Source organism: Aythya ferina, assembly GCF_964211825.1.
Source record: "Aythya ferina genome assembly, contig: HAP1_SCAFFOLD_117, whole genome shotgun sequence".
In the NCBI taxonomy this organism is placed as follows: domain Eukaryota; kingdom Metazoa; phylum Chordata; class Aves; order Anseriformes; family Anatidae; genus Aythya; species Aythya ferina.
The window spans coordinates 32,451-51,791 of NW_028181405.1; the positions used below are offsets into that span (position 1 = coordinate 32,451).

Here is a 19,341-nt window from a genome sequence, read left to right on the forward strand (position 1 = left end):
TCTCTGTCAAGCCTGGTTTTACTCCTTTCCCCTCTTCAAATCTAGTTTAAAGCCCTATCACTGTGTTCTGCCAACTCCTGAAAGAAATCAAAGATCCCTCTTAGAGACAAGTGAACCCCTCCACTGCCAGCAGGCCTGGTGTCTTGTAAAATGACCTGTGATCAAAAAAAAGTTCTTCTATTGACACCAGGCTCTGTGACAGGTATTGTTTTGCTGGGTCTTCCTGTTCTTTGCCTTGTTATTGTCTGCAGATGGAGGGATAGAGGAAAACACCATCTGTTCTGCCAATCCCTTAACCAGGTGTCCCAAGGCCCTGAAGTAAATTTTATTTGCCCTTAGGTAAGGAGGTAGGCTTCAGAAAAGTGCTGTCCCCTCTCTTCAGGATCCTCTTTTCTGACCATATCTTATCTCATTAGCGTGATAGCACTCATTTTCTGCCAAGTGTTTGAGACATCATTCTTTTGTAGCTTTTCAGTCTCTTACACCCATGGAGAGGACCAGGGTGAAGCAGGCAGTGTCCCTGCAGACCACTGGGTACCATGTTGGAGTACATCTCCACCCTGCAGCCCCTGGAGGAGCTCATACTGAAGCAGGTGGAGCTGGCCTGAATCATAGAATCACAGAATCATCTAGGTTGGAAGAGACCTCCACGATCATCTAGTCCAACCTCTGACCTAACACTAACAAGTCCTCCACTAAACCATATCACTAAACTTTAAATGTTTTTTAAAGAAGGGATAGTGACTCAACCAATTCCCTGGGCAGCCTATTCCCAAGGCAGGTCAATCTGGCCTGAAGGAGGCTGCAGCCCATGGCTGTCCACACAGGAGCAGGCCCCTGGCAGGACCTGACTTCCATGAAGAGGAGTCCATGGTGGAGCAGGTGATCTGGTGGGAGCTGCCAAATGTGGAGGAGGCGTGCTGGAGCCACCCGGTCCTGAAGGATTTCACCCTGTATTACAGACAAATATTGAGCAGTTCTTGAAGAACTGCAGTCTGTGGGAGGTCCTTCTAGGATCAGTTCATGAAGGACTGCCTGCATCCCTTGAGAGGCACACTGTACTGGAGGATGGGAAGCAGGTGAGTTGGCAATTTCCCTGTCCTTTTAATAACTCATGAGATGTTTTTGATGTTGATGTTATTAATGTTATTGTTGTTCTTGGTTGGTTGGTTGCTTAGGTATGTTTTGTGTTGTTGTTGTTCCATTTCTTTTTTTTTTTTTTTTCCTGGATTTTCCCTGTCCTGAGGAGGAGAGTGAGACAGAAGCATGTTGGTGCTTAGTAACCTACCAGTGCTAAACAGCCACCGCTCCATACAGCAGGCTGTGCAATGGGGGTACTCAGCACGGGGCTGCAAAAACACCTGTGAACCCAGGAGTGCTGGGCCCCTGTGGAAGAAACCGCTGCCCATCACAGAGTGGGGAAGAGGACCTAGGGATGCGGGCTGTCTGTCTGGACTCCTCTCCTGACCCCTCTCCAAATGGGGGCTGGTGTTCACACAGTGCTCCACAGGCCTCTGCAGCAGCCTGCTTGCACTGGTCCCTCCAAAACAGGGGTGCACCAAGGTGTGGCACCAGCTGCTCCTCATCTCTTTCTCTTCCAGGTGGATGCTCAAGGAAATCCTCCACTCAGGAGAGGTCCCAGGCTACCAGGCCTCCAGTCCTTCCCTCAAGCTTAGCACTGGTGCTGCCAGAGAAGATCCAGGTGTCTGGGTGCTAGCAGATGTTTGCCCCTGAAGCATCTCTGATAAGCCCTGTTTGCCCGGGGCTGATGAGACAAGGAGCCCATTCAGGGATGCTGGCACCTGGTGTGAGGGCCCCATGAGGTGGGGGAGCTGGGGTGGTCAAGTGGCCTGGACGCCTGCTTGCCTTCGCTGCCCTGGGGATTTGTCTGCTCATCGGGCATGGCCTCCTTTCTCCTGCCCCTGCCTGCCTTAGGAAAGCCGCCAAACCACAGGATGATGTCAGTTCAAGTCTATTTGCATGTATTGCAATCTTCCCATGAAAAGAATCTACTACACAGCATTAGAGCCTTTCAAGCTTTTTTATTTTATTTTATTTTTTTTTTATTTTTATTTTTTTTTTTTCCTAACATTGATAGTGCTAAATTTAACTGCAACAATCCAGACAGTCTTTTGAGGGCAACAGTCCAGGGCAAAACTCTGCAGTCTTCCACGCAGCCTGTAGCAACCTGGGTCCTTCATGTCTGGGGAGGGTTGCTGTCCACATCCCCTACTAGAAGGAGAGGAGGAGGACACAGAGCACCCTCGTAGGCTTAGGAAATCTAGGACCATTTTCAGTTCAGCACAATGATCTCTTCTCCCTCTTGTGCATTTTGAAAAGTGACCACTGAGGCACGCCAGATTTCCTGCTCCAATCCCACTCACCTCTTCTCCCCCTGACAGCTAGGCCATAGTGTCCCAGCAGGTGAGAAGGCAAAGGCTGCTGCTCCCAAAGTATTTCTTCTGCGCAGGCCACAGTCCTCGCAACGCTCCCATCCCCTCAGCTTGCAGGGTTACAGCCACCAGCAAGGTTTTCTTCCTAATTGTCTTCTCTGGCTGGTTCGCTCTGAGCACCGAGTGTGTGTCTGGTACTGCTGGCAAAACGCTGCTGCGCAGCCACAAGTACTGGGTTACTCACATCCCAGCACTCCATGGGCATCACTGACCCATGGCAGAGTGCCTCTGTGCTCTGCTGGAAGGCGCCAACAGATTTGCCACTCTCTTAAGGTAACTGAAATTCATAGAGTCATAGAATCGTTTAGGTTGGAAAAGGCCTCTATGAACATCTGCTCCACGCTGTAACCCAGCACTGACAAGTCCACCACTAAACCACACTAATAAGTTCTAGTTCTACACGTTTTTGAAGAACTCCAGGAACGGTGACTCAACAACTGCCCTGGGCAGCCTGTTCCCATACTTCCCAACGCTTTCGGTCAAGAAAGTTTTCCTAATATCCAAAGTAAACCTCCCCTAGCGCAACTTAAGTCCATTTCCTCTTGTCTTCTCACTTGCTGCTTGGGAGAAGACACCAATCCCCACCTCACTATAGCCTGATTTGTACAGACCTATTCCCACCTCACCACAGCCTCCTTTAAGCTAACTGCAGAGTGTTATCAGGAGTTGCCCGAGCCTCCTTTTCTCCAGGCTGAAGAACCCCAGCTCCCTCAGCCGCTCCTCATAAGACTTGTTCTCGGGACCCTTCACCAGCCTCGCTGCCCTTCTCTGGACATGCTCCAGCACGTCAATGTCCTTCTTGTAGTGAGGGGCCCGAAACTGAGCACAGTATTTGAGGTGCGGCCTCACCGGAGCTGAGTACAGAGGGACAATCACTGCCCTAGTGCTGCTGGCCACGCTATTTCTGGTACAAGCCAGGATGCTGTTGGTCTTCTTGGCCACCTGACCACACCGCTGGCTCATATTCAGGCAGCTGTCGACCAACCCCCCAGCACCCTTTCCGCCAGGCAGCTTTCCAGACCGTCTCTTCCCCCTGCCTGCAGCGTTGCATGGGCTTGCTGTGCCCCAAGTGCAGGACCCGACACTTAGCCTTGCTGTACCTCAGACAGTAGGCCTCGGACCATCAGTCCAGCCTATCTAGACCCCTCTGCAGAGCCCTCCTACCCTCGAGCAGATCGACACTTGTGCCTAACTTGGTGTTGTCTGGAAACTTACTGAGGGTGTGCTTGATCCCCTCGTGCAAATCCTTGAGAAAGATATTGAAGAGAATTGGTCCTGGTACTGAGCCCTGAGGGACACCACTAGTGACCGACATCCAGCTGGATTTAACTCCATTCACCACACGACTTTGGGCCTGGCCACTCAGCCAGCTTTTAACCCAATGAAGCGGACACTTGTCCGGGCCTTCAGCAGCCAACTGCTCCAGGACAATGGTGGGGGAAACGGTGTCAAAAGCCTTACTGAAGTCTAGGTAGACCATACGCAGGGCCTTTCCCTCATCCACTGAGCGTGTCACATTGCCGTAGAAGGAGACCAGCTTTGTCAAGCAGTACCTACCGGTGCTAAACAGCCACCGCTCCATACAGCAGGCTGTGCAATGGGGGTACTCAGCACGGGGCTGCAAAAACACCTGTGAACCCAGGAGTGCTGGGCCCCTGTGGAAGAAACCGCTGCCCATCACAGAGTGGGGAAGAGGACCTAGGGATGCGGGCTGTCGGTCTGGACTCCTCTCCTGACCCCTCTCCAAATGGGGGCTGGTGTTCACACAGTGCTCCACAGGCCTCTGCAGCAGCCTGCTTGCACTGGTCCCTCCAAAACAGGGGTGCACCAAGGTGTGGCACCAGCTGCTCCTCATCTCTTTCTCTTCCAGGTGGATGCTCAAGGAAATCCTCCACTCAGGAGAGGTCCCAGGCTACCAGGCCTCCAGTCCTTCCCTCAAGCTTAGCACTGGTGCTGCCAGAGAAGATCCAGGTGTCTGGGTGCTAGCAGATGAGGGTGGACCTGGAACCCCCCCAAAGACACAGACACACAGAGCAGAGCTTTGCTGGAGGGCTTTATTGATCATTAGAGGAAAAAGGTCCAGGGCTCCCATGACATCAGGTCGGTGCGTCCAGGGCTGATCATCTCCTCATGCCACTGGGGGGGGCTGAGGACAGGGGGGGTTCACATCATGTCTTCTTCTCCTGAAAGACACAGCCCAAAACGTGCCCCCCAGAGTCCACTGGGACAAGAGAAGCTTTGTCCCTGTGGGGTTTCTCTCAAAGGACCAAGGGAATCTCTCCCATATCTGCGGTGTCCCTGGGCTGCCTGCATGGCAGCCAGAATCCTGCCTGTCCCTTACAGAGACATTCCTGGTCTGTACACAACTGTGGAGCACAAGGGAAAGACTGGGGGATGGCATTTCCCAGGTCCCTCCAGAGCAGGTCATGGGCAGCCCCTTTCACCCAGACCCGGACCCAGGCCCTGACACCCAATTCCCCAAGGACTCCGGGTTCTGCCAGGGTCACCTGGCAGCCTTTGTGGGGCTCCTACTCACCTAGGCTCTGAGGGCTGCAGACAGGCTTCTCTTGCGCAAGGCCTTTACCCCCGTGTCCAAGGCAGGCTGGAGAGAAAGGGAGTGTTAGGGCCAAACTGGGTTGTACTGGGAGGCAGGGGAAGGCAAGGGGGGCTCTGGGGAAAGGGACCTCCAAGGAAAATTGTGTGGATGCTTGAGTGAGTATTGTGGGGCAATGAAGTATAGTGGGACACACTGGGGTTGCCCAAGACACTGAAGTGCCTTGGGAAAGGCAAGGGAAGGCCTGAAGCCTCCAGACCTCGTGGTGCCTCCCAGAGCCCCTTCTCCTGCACATTGTCCACCTGCAGCAGGAGGCAGCCCATGAGAGACCTGGTAGGTCACAGGGACGTCCCCATGTGCCATGAGGAATGAGAAAGGCGAGCACAACTCTGCGCTTCCCCGGCCTGGCCAGCCCCAGGGTCACCCCGCTACTCACTGGCACAGCAACATCTTCACTTGCTGTCACATCAACATCTGCCACGTCCTAGGGAAGAAGAGCCATGAGGCAGTCGTGAGTGGAGCTCAGTGGTGATGGGATGGTGTTGGGCTGGTGGGGTTGGGTAGTCCCAGGGTTTTGCTGTCCACCCCTCCCCTTGGCTCGGCGCGAGTGCTCCCCATAACCTCACTGCTCCTAAGGCTTCTCTGGGATGTCTGCCCATGCAAGGACACCAGTGTTGGGGGTGGGGGACAAGGAGAGTGTGGGGAATTGGGGTACCCAAAGGGAGGGAGTTGGAGTCTTTGCCAGCCCCTTGCTTGGCAAGGGGAGAAGCAAAGCAAGGAGGTTTGATGCCCACCACTGCGGATTTCTTTTGCAAGAGAGTTGACAGCTGTCAGCTGGGGGAGGAATCCCAGCCCAGTCTGGCCAGAGATCCTCTGAGATGGTCACCTCTTTGGGGTCCTATTGCCCAGAGTGAGACCTGAGGGGCCACGTGAGCACTTACCACCTGGTCCAAGGCCACCACAGATGATTCAGCAGGATGAAGAGCCACCTGTGGCAGGAGAGAAAGGAGCAAGAGAAGGTATGAAAGAGACCGGGGCAGCCAGGCACGGACCCACATTGCGTTGAGACCCCAGTGTCCAAAGAGGGCAAAGTACGCCTGGCCAGAGGGGCCCCCTGCAGCCCATCCCCACCTCCAGCCTTCAGCCTGTGCCCACGATGGGGGGCTCACCTGCGCATCTGCCGGGTGGCACAGGATGGCGAGGAGCAGGGCCACACTGAGCACAGCAACCTTCATCTTCCTCTGCGGTCTGGTGAGTCTTGAGTGAAGCTGGAGAAGGTGAGGGACAAGATTTATTCCTGCCCGGTCTCCTCCCGTCTCCCCCAAGAGCCCCTGGGGCAAAGCTGGGTTTGGCAGGGACACCAGCCCTGGCAACGAGCCCAGCCCTGGCACAGACTGACCCCCACCCCTGGCACTCAGCCAGCCACCTTCCCCGGCACCAGGCCAGCTTCCTGCGTGGGGCAGCTCCATGAGGCAGCTCCATCCAGGCATGAGTTGGTGGGGGGCAGTGCCTCACCTTCTCCTGGTCGGTCTGCCTGTGCCCCCCACCTGCCTCTGCCTCATTTCTCCCTGTCCAGTCAACCCCCCAGGGCTCCCCGTGTGCCAGTATCTTGCCTGAAAGCGGGGCTCTCCAAGCACCGTTGTCCCAGGCACTTTTCCAGGCCTTTGGAGAAAGAGGAGACTGGACTCAGTGCGGTTCATGGGCTAGCAGGAACTGTGGGAACTGGGGACACTGGAAGGTGGTGGTGAGGTTTAGAGGCATGATCAGTGGGCACTCTTGGGGAACTGGGAAAAAGAGTACAGTCAGCGGGGATACTGGGCAGCACTGGAAATGAGTTGTTCTGGTGACGGGTGGGCAGCAGGAGATGGCAGGTTAGCCTTGCAAGGTTTTCTGCAGGCCCCAAACTTGTCCCCCTCTTCGGGCACTCTTGCCCTCCCCAGTGTGGAGACCAGAGAGGAATGTTGCCAGAGCTGCTGCTGCTGCCTGTGGCCACGGTTCCCGCGTGGACACCTGGGTCCTTCTTTGCAGAGCTGCCCCTGGACAGCGGGTGACAGTGCCTCCAGCCCCAGCAAGGCCCCGACCCCAGCCCCGGCTGGGAATCAGCCAATGGTCCTCAAAGACCCTTGTCCCCGGGGAGTGTCCCTTCAGTGCCCTCACCCCAGGCACAGGTCACTGCTGTCCCCAGGCAGGATGTGGCCATTCAGAGGGGACCCGATGAAGCAGGCTCTTGTTCCTGGGCAGCCGCTCGAAGCTAATGGCAGGGGAACAAAGCTCCCCTGGCCTCAGGAGAGATGTTTGCCCCTGAAGCATCTCTGATAAGCCGTTTGCCCGGGGCTGATGAGACAAGGAGCCCATTCAGGGATGCTGGCACCTGGTGTGAGGGCCCCATGAGGTGGGGGAGCTGGGGTGGTCAAGTGGCCTGGACGCCTGCTTGCCTTCGCTGCCCTGGGGATTTGTCTGCTCATCGGGCATGGCCTCCTTTCTCCTGCCCCTGCCTGCCTTAGGAAAGCCGCCAAACCACAGGATGATGTCAGTTCAAGTCTATTTGCATGTATTGCAATCTTCCCATGAAAAGAATCTACTACACAGCATTAGAGCCTTTCAAGCTTTTTTTTTTTTTTTTTTCCTAACATTGATAGTGCTAAATTTAACTGCAACAATCCAGACAGTCTTTTGAGGGCAACAGTCCAGGGCAAAACTCTGCAGTCTTCCACGCAGCCTGTAGCAACCTGGGTCCTTCATGTCTGGGGAGGGTTGCTGTCCACATCCCCTACTAGAAGGAGAGGAGGAGGACACAGAGCACCCTCGTAGGCTTAGGAAATCTAGGACCATTTTCAGTTCAGCACAATGATCTCTTCTCCCTCTTGTGCATTTTGAAAAGTGACCACTGAGGCACGCCAGATTTCCTGCTCCAATCCCACTCACCTCTTCTCCCCCTGACAGCTAGGCCATAGTGTCCCAGCAGGTGAGAAGGCAAAGGCTGCTGCTCCCAAAGTATTTCTTCTGCGCAGGCCACAGTCCTCGCAACGCTCCCATCCCCTCAGCTTGCAGGGTTACAGCCACCAGCAAGGTTTTCTTCCTAATTGTCTTCTCTGGCTGGTTCGCTCTGAGCACCGAGTGTGTGTCTGGTACTGCTGGCAAAACGCTGCTGCGCAGCCACAAGTACTGGGTTACTCACATCCCAGCACTCCATGGGCATCACTGACCCATGGCAGAGTGCCTCTGTGCTCTGCTGGAAGGCGCCAACAGATTTGCCACTCTCTTAAGGTAACTGAAATTCATAGAGTCATAGAATCGTTTAGGTTGGAAAAGGCCTCTATGAACATCTGCTCCACGCTGTAACCCAGCACTGACAAGTCCACCACTAAACCACACTAATAAGTTCTAGTTCTACACGTTTTTGAAGAACTCCAGGAACGGTGACTCAACAACTGCCCTGGGCAGCCTGTTCCCATACTTCCCAACGCTTTCGGTCAAGAAAGTTTTCCTAATATCCAAAGTAAACCTCCCCTAGCGCAACTTAAGTCCATTTCCTCTTGTCTTCTCACTTGCTGCTTGGGAGAAGACACCAATCCCCACCTCACTATAGCCTGATTTGTACAGACCTATTCCCACCTCACCACAGCCTCCTTTAAGCTAACTGCAGAGTGTTATCAGGAGTTGCCCGAGCCTCCTTTTCTCCAGGCTGAAGAACCCCAGCTCCCTCAGCCGCTCCTCATAAGACTTGTTCTCGGGACCCTTCACCAGCCTCGCTGCCCTTCTCTGGACATGCTCCAGCACGTCAATGTCCTTCTTGTAGTGAGGGGCCCGAAACTGAGCACAGTATTTGAGGTGCGGCCTCACCGGAGCTGAGTACAGAGGGACAATCACTGCCCTAGTGCTGCTGGCCACGCTATTTCTGGTACAAGCCAGGATGCTGTTGGTCTTCTTGGCCACCTGACCACACCGCTGGCTCATATTCAGGCAGCTGTCGACCAACCCCCCAGCACCCTTTCCGCCAGGCAGCTTTCCAGACCGTCTCTTCCCCCTGCCTGCAGCGTTGCATGGGCTTGCTGTGCCCCAAGTGCAGGACCCGACACTTAGCCTTGCTGTACCTCAGACAGTAGGCCTCGGACCATCAGTCCAGCCTATCTAGACCCCTCTGCAGAGCCCTCCTACCCTCGAGCAGATCGACACTTGTGCCTAACTTGGTGTTGTCTGGAAACTTACTGAGGGTGTGCTTGATCCCCTCGTGCAAATCCTTGAGAAAGATATTGAAGAGAATTGGTCCTGGTACTGAGCCCTGAGGGACACCACTAGTGACCGACATCCAGCTGGATTTAACTCCATTCACCACACGACTTTGGGCCTGGCCACTCAGCCAGCTTTTAACCCAATGAAGCGGACACTTGTCCGGGCCTTCAGCAGCCAACTGCTCCAGGACAATGGTGGGGGAAACGGTGTCAAAAGCCTTACTGAAGTCTAGGTAGACCATACGCAGGGCCTTTCCCTCATCCACTGAGCGTGTCACATTGCCGTAGAAGGAGACCAGCTTTGTCAAGCAGTACCTACCGGTGCTAAACAGCCACCGCTCCATACAGCAGGCTGTGCAATGGGGGTACTCAGCACGGGGCTGCAAAAACACCTGTGAACCCAGGAGTGCTGGGCCCCTGTGGAAGAAACCGCTGCCCATCACAGAGTGGGGAAGAGGACCTAGGGATGCGGGCTGTCGGTCTGGACTCCTCTCCTGACCCCTCTCCAAATGGGGGCTGGTGTTCACACAGTGCTCCACAGGCCTCTGCAGCAGCCTGCTTGCACTGGTCCCTCCAAAACAGGGGTGCACCAAGGTGTGGCACCAGCTGCTCCTCATCTCTTTCTCTTCCAGGTGGATGCTCAAGGAAATCCTCCACTCAGGAGAGGTCCCAGGCTACCAGGCCTCCAGTCCTTCCCTCAAGCTTAGCACTGGTGCTGCCAGAGAAGATCCAGGTGTCTGGGTGCTAGCAGATGAGGGTGGACCTGGAACCCCCCCAAAGACACAGACACACAGAGCAGAGCTTTGCTGGAGGGCTTTATTGATCATTAGAGGAAAAAGGTCCAGGGCTCCCATGACATCAGGTCGGTGCGTCCAGGGCTGATCATCTCCTCATGCCACTGGGGGGGGCTGAGGACAGGGGGGGTTCACATCATGTCTTCTTCTCCTGAAAGACACAGCCCAAAACGTGCCCCCCAGAGTCCACTGGGACAAGAGAAGCTTTGTCCCTGTGGGGTTTCTCTCAAAGGACCAAGGGAATCTCTCCCATATCTGCGGTGTCCCTGGGCTGCCTGCATGGCAGCCAGAATCCTGCCTGTCCCTTACAGAGACATTCCTGGTCTGTACACAACTGTGGAGCACAAGGGAAAGACTGGGGGATGGCATTTCCCAGGTCCCTCCAGAGCAGGTCATGGGCAGCCCCTTTCACCCAGACCCGGACCCAGGCCCTGACACCCAATTCCCCAAGGACTCCGGGTTCTGCCAGGGTCACCTGGCAGCCTTTGTGGGGCTCCTACTCACCTAGGCTCTGAGGGCTGCAGACAGGCTTCTCTTGCGCAAGGCCTTTACCCCCGTGTCCAAGGCAGGCTGGAGAGAAAGGGAGTGTTAGGGCCAAACTGGGTTGTACTGGGAGGCAGGGGAAGGCAAGGGGGGCTCTGGGGAAAGGGACCTCCAAGGAAAATTGTGTGGATGCTTGAGTGAGTATTGTGGGGCAATGAAGTATAGTGGGACACACTGGGGTTGCCCAAGACACTGAAGTGCCTTGGGAAAGGCAAGGGAAGGCCTGAAGCCTCCAGACCTCGTGGTGCCTCCCAGAGCCCCTTCTCCTGCACATTGTCCACCTGCAGCAGGAGGCAGCCCATGAGAGACCTGGTAGGTCACAGGGACGTCCCCATGTGCCATGAGGAATGAGAAAGGCGAGCACAACTCTGCGCTTCCCCGGCCTGGCCAGCCCCAGGGTCACCCCGCTACTCACTGGCACAGCAACATCTTCACTTGCTGTCACATCAACATCTGCCACGTCCTAGGGAAGAAGAGCCATGAGGCAGTCGTGAGTGGAGCTCAGTGGTGATGGGATGGTGTTGGGCTGGTGGGGTTGGGTAGTCCCAGGGTTTTGCTGTCCACCCCTCCCCTTGGCTCGGCGCGAGTGCTCCCCATAACCTCACTGCTCCTAAGGCTTCTCTGGGATGTCTGCCCATGCAAGGACACCAGTGTTGGGGGTGGGGGACAAGGAGAGTGTGGGGAATTGGGGTACCCAAAGGGAGGGAGTTGGAGTCTTTGCCAGCCCCTTGCTTGGCAAGGGGAGAAGCAAAGCAAGGAGGTTTGATGCCCACCACTGCGGATTTCTTTTGCAAGAGAGTTGACAGCTGTCAGCTGGGGGAGGAATCCCAGCCCAGTCTGGCCAGAGATCCTCTGAGATGGTCACCTCTTTGGGGTCCTATTGCCCAGAGTGAGACCTGAGGGGCCACGTGAGCACTTACCACCTGGTCCAAGGCCACCACAGATGATTCAGCAGGATGAAGAGCCACCTGTGGCAGGAGAGAAAGGAGCAAGAGAAGGTATGAAAGAGACCGGGGCAGCCAGGCACGGACCCACATTGCGTTGAGACCCCAGTGTCCAAAGAGGGCAAAGTACGCCTGGCCAGAGGGGCCCCCTGCAGCCCATCCCCACCTCCAGCCTTCAGCCTGTGCCCACGATGGGGGGCTCACCTGCGCATCTGCCGGGTGGCACAGGATGGCGAGGAGCAGGGCCACACTGAGCACAGCAACCTTCATCTTCCTCTGCGGTCTGGTGAGTCTTGAGTGAAGCTGGAGAAGGTGAGGGACAAGATTTATTCCTGCCCGGTCTCCTCCCGTCTCCCCCAAGAGCCCCTGGGGCAAAGCTGGGTTTGGCAGGGACACCAGCCCTGGCAACGAGCCCAGCCCTGGCACAGACTGACCCCCACCCCTGGCACTCAGCCAGCCACCTTCCCCGGCACCAGGCCAGCTTCCTGCGTGGGGCAGCTCCATGAGGCAGCTCCATCCAGGCATGAGTTGGTGGGGGGCAGTGCCTCACCTTCTCCTGGTCGGTCTGCCTGTGCCCCCCACCTGCCTCTGCCTCATTTCTCCCTGTCCAGTCAACCCCCCAGGGCTCCCCGTGTGCCAGTATCTTGCCTGAAAGCGGGGCTCTCCAAGCACCGTTGTCCCAGGCACTTTTCCAGGCCTTTGGAGAAAGAGGAGACTGGACTCAGTGCGGTTCATGGGCTAGCAGGAACTGTGGGAACTGGGGACACTGGAAGGTGGTGGTGAGGTTTAGAGGCATGATCAGTGGGCACTCTTGGGGAACTGGGAAAAAGAGTACAGTCAGCGGGGATACTGGGCAGCACTGGAAATGAGTTGTTCTGGTGACGGGTGGGCAGCAGGAGATGGCAGGTTAGCCTTGCAAGGTTTTCTGCAGGCCCCAAACTTGTCCCCCTCTTCGGGCACTCTTGCCCTCCCCAGTGTGGAGACCAGAGAGGAATGTTGCCAGAGCTGCTGCTGCTGCCTGTGGCCACGGTTCCCGCGTGGACACCTGGGTCCTTCTTTGCAGAGCTGCCCCTGGACAGCGGGTGACAGTGCCTCCAGCCCCAGCAAGGCCCCGACCCCAGCCCCGGCTGGGAATCAGCCAATGGTCCTCAAAGACCCTTGTCCCCGGGGAGTGTCCCTTCAGTGCCCTCACCCCAGGCACAGGTCACTGCTGTCCCCAGGCAGGATGTGGCCATTCAGAGGGGACCCGATGAAGCAGGCTCTTGTTCCTGGGCAGCCGCTCGAAGCTAATGGCAGGGGAACAAAGCTCCCCTGGCCTCAGGAGAGATGTTTGCCCCTGAAGCATCTCTGATAAGCCGTTTGCCCGGGGCTGATGAGACAAGGAGCCCATTCAGGGATGCTGGCACCTGGTGTGAGGGCCCCATGAGGTGGGGGAGCTGGGGTGGTCAAGTGGCCTGGACGCCTGCTTGCCTTCGCTGCCCTGGGGATTTGTCTGCTCATCGGGCATGGCCTCCTTTCTCCTGCCCCTGCCTGCCTTAGGAAAGCCGCCAAACCACAGGATGATGTCAGTTCAAGTCTATTTGCATGTATTGCAATCTTCCCATGAAAAGAATCTACTACACAGCATTAGAGCCTTTCAAGCTTTTTTATTTTATTTTATTTTTTTTTTATTTTTATTTTTTTTTTTCCTAACATTGATAGTGCTAAATTTAACTGCAACAATCCAGACAGTCTTTTGAGGGCAACAGTCCAGGGCAAAACTCTGCAGTCTTCCACGCAGCCTGTAGCAACCTGGGTCCTTCATGTCTGGGGAGGGTTGCTGTCCACATCCCCTACTAGAAGGAGAGGAGGAGGACACAGAGCACCCTCGTAGGCTTAGGAAATCTAGGACCATTTTCAGTTCAGCACAATGATCTCTTCTCCCTCTTGTGCATTTTGAAAAGTGACCACTGAGGCACGCCAGATTTCCTGCTCCAATCCCACTCACCTCTTCTCCCCCTGACAGCTAGGCCATAGTGTCCCAGCAGGTGAGAAGGCAAAGGCTGCTGCTCCCAAAGTATTTCTTCTGCGCAGGCCACAGTCCTCGCAACGCTCCCATCCCCTCAGCTTGCAGGGTTACAGCCACCAGCAAGGTTTTCTTCCTAATTGTCTTCTCTGGCTGGTTCGCTCTGAGCACCGAGTGTGTGTCTGGTACTGCTGGCAAAACGCTGCTGCGCAGCCACAAGTACTGGGTTACTCACATCCCAGCACTCCATGGGCATCACTGACCCATGGCAGAGTGCCTCTGTGCTCTGCTGGAAGGCGCCAACAGATTTGCCACTCTCTTAAGGTAACTGAAATTCATAGAGTCATAGAATCGTTTAGGTTGGAAAAGGCCTCTATGAACATCTGCTCCACGCTGTAACCCAGCACTGACAAGTCCACCACTAAACCACACTAATAAGTTCTAGTTCTACACGTTTTTGAAGAACTCCAGGAACGGTGACTCAACAACTGCCCTGGGCAGCCTGTTCCCATACTTCCCAACGCTTTCGGTCAAGAAAGTTTTCCTAATATCCAAAGTAAACCTCCCCTAGCGCAACTTAAGTCCATTTCCTCTTGTCTTCTCACTTGCTGCTTGGGAGAAGACACCAATCCCCACCTCACTATAGCCTGATTTGTACAGACCTATTCCCACCTCACCACAGCCTCCTTTAAGCTAACTGCAGAGTGTTATCAGGAGTTGCCCGAGCCTCCTTTTCTCCAGGCTGAAGAACCCCAGCTCCCTCAGCTGCTCCTCATAAGACTTGTTCTCGGGACCCTTCACCAGCCTCGCTGCCCTTCTCTGGACATGCTCCAGCACGTCAATGTCCTTCTTGTAGTGAGGGGCCCGAAACTGAGCACAGTATTTGAGGTGCGGCCTCACCGGAGCTGAGTACAGAGGGACAATCACTGCCCTAGTGCTGCTGGCCACGCTATTTCTGGTACAAGCCAGGATGCTGTTGGTCTTCTTGGCCACCTGACCACACCGCTGGCTCATATTCAGGCAGCTGTCGACCAACCCCCCAGCACCCTTTCCGCCAGGCAGCTTTCCAGACCGTCTCTTCCCCCTGCCTGCAGCGTTGCATGGGCTTGCTGTGCCCCAAGTGCAGGACCCGACACTTAGCCTTGCTGTACCTCAGACAGTAGGCCTCGGACCATCAGTCCAGCCTATCTAGACCCCTCTGCAGAGCCCTCCTACCCTCGAGCAGATCGACACTTGTGCCTAACTTGGTGTTGTCTGGAAACTTACTGAGGGTGTGCTTGATCCCCTCGTGCAAATCCTTGAGAAAGATATTGAAGAGAATTGGTCCTGGTACTGAGCCCTGAGGGACACCACTAGTGACCGACATCCAGCTGGATTTAACTCCATTCACCACACGACTTTGGGCCTGGCCACTCAGCCAGCTTTTAACCCAATGAAGCGGACACTTGTCCGGGCCTTCAGCAGCCAACTGCTCCAGGACAATGGTGGGGGAAACGGTGTCAAAAGCCTTACTGAAGTCTAGGTAGACCATACGCAGGGCCTTTCCCTCATCCACTGAGCGTGTCACATTGCCGTAGAAGGAGACCAGCTTTGTCAAGCAGTACCTACCGGTGCTAAACAGCCACCGCTCCATACAGCAGGCTGTGCAATGGGGGTACTCAGCACGGGGCTGCAAAAACACCTGTGAACCCAGGAGTGCTGGGCCCCTGTGGAAGAAACCGCTGCCCATCACAGAGTGGGGAAGAGGACCTAGGGATGCGGGCTGTCTGTCTGGACTCCTCTCCTGACCCCTCTCCAAATGGGGGCTGGTGTTCACACAGTGCTCCACAGGCCTCTGCAGCAGCCTGCTTGCACTGGTCCCTCCAAAACAGGGGTGCACCAAGGTGTGGCACCAGCTGCTCCTCATCTCTTTCTCTTCCAGGTGGATGCTCAAGGAAATCCTCCACTCAGGAGAGGTCCCAGGCTACCAGGCCTCCAGTCCTTCCCTCAAGCTTAGCACTGGTGCTGCCAGAGAAGATCCAGGTGTCTGGGTGCTAGCAGATGAGGGTGGACCTGGAACCCCCCCAAAGACACAGACACACAGAGCAGAGCTTTGCTGGAGGGCTTTATTGATCATTAGAGGAAAAAGGTCCAGGGCTCCCATGACATCAGGTCGGTGCGTCCAGGGCTGATCATCTCCTCATGCCACTGGGGGGGGCTGAGGACAGGGGGGGTTCACATCATGTCTTCTTCTCCTGAAAGACACAGCCCAAAATGTGCCCCCCAGAGTCCACTGGGACAAGAGAAGCTTTGTCCCTGTGGGGTTTCTCTCAAAGGACCAAGGGAATCTCTCCCATATCTGCGGTGTCCCTGGGCTGCCTGCATGGCAGCCAGAATCCTGCCTGTCCCTTACAGAGACATTCCTGGTCTGTACACAACTGTGGAGCACAAGGGAAAGACTGGGGGATGGCATTTCCCAGGTCCCTCCAGAGCAGGTCATGGGCAGCCCCTTTCACCCAGACCCAGACCCAGGCCCTGACACCCAATTCCCCAAGGACTCCGGGTTCTGCCAGGGTCACCTGGCAGCCTTTGTGGGGCTCCTACTCACCTAGGCTCTGAGGGCTGCAGACAGGCTTCTCTTGCGCAAGGCCTTTACCCCCGTGTCCAAGGCAGGCTGGAGAGAAAGGGAGTGTTAGGGCCAAACTGGGTTGTACTGGGAGGCAGGGGAAGGCAAGGGGGGCTCTGGGGAAAGGGACCTCCAAGGAAAATTGTGTGGATGCTTGAGTGAGTATTGTGGGGCAATGAAGTATAGTGGGACACACTGGGGTTGCCCAAGACACTGAAGTGCCTTGGGAAAGGCAAGGGAAGGCCTGAAGCCTCCAGACCTCGTGGTGCCTCCCAGAGCCCCTTCTCCTGCACATTGTCCACCTGCAGCAGGAGGCAGCCCATGAGAGACCTGGTAGGTCACAGGGACGTCCCCATGTGCCATGAGGAATGAGAAAGGCGAGCACAACTCTGCGCTTCCCCGGCCTGGCCAGCCCCAGGGTCACCCCGCTACTCACTGGCACAGCAACATCTTCACTTGCTGTCACATCAACATCTGCCACGTCCTAGGGAAGAAGAGCCATGAGGCAGTCGTGAGTGGAGCTCAGTGGTGATGGGATGGTGTTGGGCTGGTGGGGTTGGGTAGTCCCAGGGTTTTGCTGTCCACCCCTCCCCTTGGCTCGGCGCGAGTGCTCCCCATAACCTCACTGCTCCTAAGGCTTCTCTGGGATGTCTGCCCATGCAAGGACACCAGTGTTGGGGGTGGGGGACAAGGAGAGTGTGGGGAATTGGGGTACCCAAAGGGAGGGAGTTGGAGTCTTTGCCAGCCCCTTGCTTGGCAAGGGGAGAAGCAAAGCAAGGAGGTTTGATGCCCACCACTGCGGATTTCTTTTGCAAGAGAGTTGACAGCTGTCAGCTGGGGGAGGAATCCCAGCCCAGTCTGGCCAGAGATCCTCTGAGATGGTCACCTCTTTGGGGTCCTATTGCCCAGAGTGAGACCTGAGGGGCCACGTGAGCACTTACCACCTGGTCCAAGGCCACCACAGATGATTCAGCAGGATGAAGAGCCACCTGTGGCAGGAGAGAAAGGAGCAAGAGAAGGTATGAAAGAGACCGGGGCAGCCAGGCACGGACCCACATTGCGTTGAGACCCCAGTGTCCAAAGAGGGCAAAGTACGCCTGGCCAGAGGGGCCCCCTGCAGCCCATCCCCACCTCCAGCCTTCAGCCTGTGCCCACGATGGGGGGCTCACCTGCGCATCTGCCGGGTGGCACAGGATGGCGAGGAGCAGGGCCACACTGAGCACAGCAACCTTCATCTTCCTCTGCGGTCTGGTGAGTCTTGAGTGAAGCTGGAGAAGGTGAGGGACAAGATTTATTCCTGCCCGGTCTCCTCCTGTCTCCCCCAAGAGCCCCTGGGGCAAAGCTGGGTTTGGCAGGGACACCAGCCCTGGCAACGAGCCCAGCCCTGGCACAGACTGACCCCCACCCCTGGCACTCAGCCAGCCACCTTCCCCGGCACCAGGCCAGCTTCCTGCGTGGGGCAGCTCCATGAGGCAGCTCCATCCAGGCATGAGTTGGTGGGGGGCAGTGCCTCACCTTCTCCTGGTCGGTCTGCCTGTGCCCCCCACCTGCCTCTGCCTCATTTCTCCCTGTCCAGTCAACCCCCCAGGGCTCCCCGTGTGCCAGTATCTTGCCTGAAAGCGGGGCTCTCCAAGCACCGTTGTCCTAGGCACTTTTCCAGGCCTTTGGAGAAAGAGGAGACTGGACTCAGTGCGGTTCATGGGCTAGCAGGAACTGTGGGAACTGGGGACACTGGAAGGTGGTGGTGAGGTTTAGAGGCATGATCAGTGGGCACTCTTGGGGAACTGGGAAAAAGAGTACAGTCAGCGGGGATACTGGGCAGCACTGGAAATGAGTTGTTCTGGTGACGGGTGGGCAGCAGGAGATGGCAGGTTAGCCTTGCAAGGTTTTCTGCAGGCCCCAAACTTGTCCCCCTCTTCGGGCACTCTTGCCCTCCCCAGTGTGGAGACCAGAGAGGAATGTTGCCAGAGCTGCTGCTGCTGCCTGTGGCCACGGTTCCCGCGTGGACACCTGGGTCCTTCTTTGCAGAGCTGCCCCTGGACAGCGGGTGACAGTGCCTCCAGCCCCAGCAAGGCCCCGACCCCAGCCCCGGCTGGGAATCAGCCAATGGTCCTCAAAGACCCTTGTCCCCGGGGAGTGTCCCTTCAGTGCCCTCACCCCAGGCACAGGTCACTGCTGTCCCCAGGCAGGATGTGGCCATTCAGAGGGGACCCGATGAAGCAGGCTCTTGTTCCTGGGCAGCCGCTCGAAGCTAATGGCAGGGGAACAAAGCTCCCCTGGCCTCAGGAGAGATGTTTGCCCCTGAAGCATCTCTGATAAGCCCTGTTTGCCTGGGGCTGATGAGACAAGGAGCCCATTCAGGGATGCTGGCACCTGGTGTGAGGGCCCCATGAGGTGGGGGAGCTGGGGTGGTCAAGTGGCCTGGACGCCTGCTTGCCTTCGCTGCCCTGGGGATTTGTCTGCTCATCGGGCATGGCCTCCTTTCTCCTGCCCCTGCCTGCCTTAGGAAAGCCGCCAAACCACAGGATGATGTCAGTTCAAGTCTATTTGCATGTATTGCAATCTTCCCATGAAAAGAATCTACTACACAGCATTAGAGCCTTTCAAGCTTTTTTTTTTTTTTTTTTTTCCTAACATTGATAGTGCTAAATTTAACTGCAACAATCCAGACAGTCTTTTGAGGGCAACAGTCCAGGGCAAAACTCTGCAGTCTTCCACGCAGCCTGTAGCAACCTGGGTCCTTCATGTCTGGGGAGGGTTGCTGTCCACATCCCCTACTAGAAGGAGAGGAGGAGGACACAGAGCACCCTCGTAGGCTTAGGAAATCTAGGACCATTTTCAGTTCAGCACAATGATCTCTTCTCCCTCTTGTGCATTTTGAAAAGTGACCACTGAGGCACGCCACATTTCCTGCTCCAATCCCACTCACCGCTTCTCCCCCTGACAGCTAGGCCATAGTGTCCCAGCAGGTGAGAAGGCAAAGGCTGCTGCTCCCAAAGTATTTCTTCTGCGCAGGCCACAGTCTTCGCAACGCTCCCTTCTCCGTGTCACTCCATGGGCATCTCTGACCCATGGCAGAGTGCCTCTGCGCTCTGCTGGAAGGCTCCAACCTGTTTGCCACTCATTGTTAGGTAACTGAAAAGAAGTAACTTCATCTAACATCTAGCAAATCTAATATCTGCTTGGAGCAACAGGAACATTGAGTGCAGTG

General features: G+C 56.0%; 3 long non-coding RNA genes across 3 annotated transcripts; all 3 read right to left on the reverse strand.

Moving 5' to 3' along the window:
• Positions 1-4,493: 4,493 nt before the first annotated feature.
• Positions 4,494-6,270, reverse strand: LOC311428703. Its single transcript, XR_014687826.1, has 5 exons — positions 6,177-6,270; positions 5,949-5,996; positions 5,444-5,491; positions 4,990-5,055; positions 4,494-4,636 (listed from the first exon to the last, which is right to left on the reverse strand). It is a non-coding gene; the product is annotated as an uncharacterized lncRNA (long non-coding RNA).
• Positions 6,271-10,041: 3,771 nt separating this feature from the next.
• Positions 10,042-11,818, reverse strand: LOC311428700. Its single transcript, XR_014687824.1, has 5 exons — positions 11,725-11,818; positions 11,497-11,544; positions 10,992-11,039; positions 10,538-10,603; positions 10,042-10,184 (listed from the first exon to the last, which is right to left on the reverse strand). It is a non-coding gene; the product is annotated as an uncharacterized lncRNA (long non-coding RNA).
• Positions 11,819-15,616: 3,798 nt separating this feature from the next.
• Positions 15,617-17,393, reverse strand: LOC311428701. Its single transcript, XR_014687825.1, has 5 exons — positions 17,300-17,393; positions 17,072-17,119; positions 16,567-16,614; positions 16,113-16,178; positions 15,617-15,759 (listed from the first exon to the last, which is right to left on the reverse strand). It is a non-coding gene; the product is annotated as an uncharacterized lncRNA (long non-coding RNA).
• Positions 17,394-19,341: the final 1,948 nt, after the last annotated feature.